This window comes from Mya arenaria, chromosome 10 (genome assembly GCF_026914265.1).
Source record: "Mya arenaria isolate MELC-2E11 chromosome 10, ASM2691426v1".
Classification (NCBI taxonomy): domain Eukaryota; kingdom Metazoa; phylum Mollusca; class Bivalvia; order Myida; family Myidae; genus Mya; species Mya arenaria.
In genome coordinates this window covers 30,682,147-30,686,166 of record NC_069131.1, presented here as the reverse complement: position 1 = coordinate 30,686,166, position 4,020 = coordinate 30,682,147, and positions in this window count along the sequence as shown.

The following is a 4,020-nucleotide window of genomic DNA, read 5'->3' as shown; positions in this document are numbered from 1 at the left end:
TTGCTGACCCAAAAGCTTAATTGATTCTTCTATCAACTGGTGAGTAATTCATTAGATCAAATTGCATATGTATATTAATCGAGTTTATTGAATTTCTTTTCTAGTCAGGTTGACAAATGTAGTTTATGATATTCCCCGGAAAACATAGTAAAATCATTATACTTTTCATGTTATACCATTTGTTTTTTTTTCATAAAAATTTTCATACTGAGTACCCTCAGTGGTGTAAAATATTTCTTAAATATTGTGTAACATGCAATCCGGTTGGTCAATCCATAAGATTTACACGACAGCTGTATTTGTCATGTTTCGTAAATGATAATTTTCCAGAAACGTTTTCTTTTCCTTCATTATAAGATATTCATTTTTTAAATTTTATTTGTGCAATATATGCTGTCAAAGCATTGTTTTCCTAATCATCAGGTCGTCGGATATCGTAATCAACTCAATTTCATCGTCCTTCTTTTATGATTTAAATTATTCAATGGGTGATTTTGTATTTCAATAAACCCGCTGCGTCTGTCATTTCTTCCGTAAAATTAATGCGGATATTGATTTCATCATGTTTTGCTCTACTGGTATGTCAATAATAAACAAATTAAAAATTATTCAGTATGCAATTATGAAAAAAAACTCCGCGAAGCTAAATTAAATTAATTCATTAATGCAAGGAACACAATTTGTTATGAGATGACCGGACAGCGACGTTACGGTAAGCAAACGGATATAAAAAGTATGACATTAACTTTTGTTCATGGTCCTGTTACACGTCCAGATACGTCAACAGATCTCATTTTGTTAAAGAAAATGAAATTATGTAAGCATTGTAATTATACCAGGTAATGGAATTACCATCATTGACAAGCAGCGGACGAACCTGTAGTTATATCTTGAATTTAGGTTCATCTATTATGTTTCCGCAATAAACTACGTTAATCAATATTTCTCGTATAACTCGGAGAGAATGAACGCAATAATGTAGCTCAAAAAAAGTTTCCACAGCTTCTTTCGTAATTTTGGTTGTATGAAATAGTCATCGTCATTGATTTCCGAATGTTATTGCACTGATAAAGGATGTTACACTTAATATTTACGATACTGTCCTTTGAGAATGGTTTTCTGTTGAATGTAATGGGGTTGATCTGGTAATGATAGTTGATTTATGTCGTTCAAATTATATTAAAAGGTTATTCTGTTAGAATTGATTACACAGTCTGATTAAAAATGATATTTGCTGCAGTAAATCATTTACTCATGGCATGTTAACGATAGCAATCAACATACTATAACGATTAAGAACCCGGATGAAGAAATTTATGTCGCTCAATTTTGAGAAGAAAACCAATTTAGATTCGTGTAGATGTTGTAGTGCGTTCTCTTAAAACACATATAGAAAGTATCACTTAACTTTTGATAAGAGACTTAGAGTGTTTATGCTAATTCTATTACAAGGTCGTTTAGTTAAAACAAAACATTGATGAAGGAAACAGCTGCCGGGAACAAATGTAACCTCAATGGTGTTTGTAAATGAATGAATACTTATTTTCATCTGAACAAGGACATGCCGGGACAAAAACGTTTCAATTTATTGTATATTATATTTCGATTTCTGTTTATGCTGTGGCATAACAGTTATCTATGTCGATATTAATTTCATTATTTTGAAAATAAATATCCTTTTATTGTTATCAAAATAAAGCGTTAAACCATTAACCGTTTTCATAATAATAAAAAGCATATATACATATGTTTAAACCAAATGTGTTTTTGTCTCAAAACCACTCTTTGGCATTGATACTTATGTTATTTAACGCAATCATAGAACGTTTCTGACATGCTGCACTAACCTCACTTAAAAAGGTAATTGGCACTGACCACACTTAAGGTAATAATGGGCACTGATAATAATTGAAGATGTATGCTATTAAATTTAGAGGTTATGGACACTGATCTCACTTAATTATATAATTGGCACTAATATTACTTAAAAAGGTTATGGGCACTGACCACATGTAAAAGGTAATGGGCACTGATCACACGTAAAAAGGTAATGGGAACTGACCAACCATACGTAAAGAGGTTGTGGGCACTGACCACACGTAAAAGGTTATGGGCACTGACCGCACGTAAAAAGGTAATGGGCACTGAGGACATGTTAAGAGGTAATGGGCACTTATATTACTTAAAGAGGTAATGGGCATTGGCCACACGTAAGGAGGTAATGGGCACTGACCTCACGTTAAGAGTTAATAGGCACTGATATAACTTTAAGGGGTAATGGGCACTGACCAAAATTAAAAAGGTAATGGACACTGATATTAAAATAAGAGGTAAAGGGTTCTTACATTACTTAAAGAGGTAATGGGCACGGACCTCGCTTAAAAATGTTGTGGTTACTGATTTTACTCTAAGAGGTAATGGGCACTGCCTTCACTTAAATAGGTAGTGGGCACAGATATTTCTTTAAGATGTAATTGGCACTGACCTAACATAAACAGGTAACGGGCACGTTTTGAGTAAAAAGGTAAACCAACAGAAGTACGGCTCTAATTACATTTTCTTTATGCGAAGGGTTTGTCCAAGACAGTTGTAACTCGATTTTGAAATGTTATGCGTTACAACAATCTTACGCTAAACCCTCAATTTGTAATTGCGATTGTTTTGAGGCAATGAAACATACAAACGTGCTATTTAGCATGTTACAGTGACAGTTATTTCACGAACACAGAGTAGCAATTTTCTTCGGATTGTTTTGTCTGTATGTGACTGATTATGTTTCCGATTCTGTTTCAAAAGGAATAACAAGGCATTAGAAAACATTATGTGGTACAAAAATAAAATGTGGTATTAAGACGAGGACGAAACACTCAGGAACGTGTCGGATGCCATTGAAAGTGAGCTATGCTAGATCGTTTTCCGATTCGTAGACGCTCAACATATTACACACTACAATACTTATCGTCGATATATTTATTTGAGGCGGTGTAAAATCAAGTAGTTTTTGGTTAGAAAATATTATTTATACCATTACCACTTTAAGTAATGTCAGTGGCAATTAACCTTATAAGTGACGTCAGTGCTCATTCCTTCTTTAGGTGACGTCGGTGTCCATTATCGTTTTAAGTAATGTCACTGTCCATGACCTATTTTAGTTACGTCAGTGCCCAATATCTGTTAAAGTAATGCCAGTGCCCGTTACCTATTATTGTTATGTCAGTGTCCATTATGTATTTAAGCTATATGGTAACGGTAATTGAGGCAAACAAATATTTAAAATTAGTAGTCCCGATGAGACTTGTTTTAACACATTTGCATATTACTATTAACAAGAGGTCCAGTTTTATTATCTAAACCCTTGTGTAGTTTTCGTCTACGCATCAAATAACTTGTCTGGATAGTAGTCCGCATTAAACTTCGATATACCTTTAGTCTCGTCTCTAAACAAGTTTAGTCTTTATTGCAATATGAGTTTAAAGGCGTTATATTCGAAAGATTCTTAAAAAAGTTTTAATTTAAGAACTTTCAGATTCGAATGAACATTACAGCATCACCCAAAGAGCATTATGATCGTTTGAAAACCAATATAAACTTTCATCTGTCCCTACATATTAACTGTTCAATACAAGTCTGAATTTCGGGAAGCTGAGCAGAAACAACTGCGCGACCTAAACACGCACAAAACAACATGAAACTGGCATATCTTATCACCCACTACGAAACATATGACAATCAACCTGATAAACTGAAAACGAACACAAGGTGTTTTGGTTTTTTAAACGCAATTATATTTATTTCACAGTAGGAGAACATTTACGGCATGTTTCAAGTAAGGTACGAAGGCTTGCAAACATTCGAATCACTGAACTTAAACATCAGACTGCGCATACGTTGCTATTTAAATCGATTTTATTTCTATATCTCAGTAAAATACTGCTTAACTTAAACTTTTTCCATTGTGGACACATTCCATTTTAATGACTGTGACAAAGAAGTAACATTATTTGCAGCTAATGTCTTAGG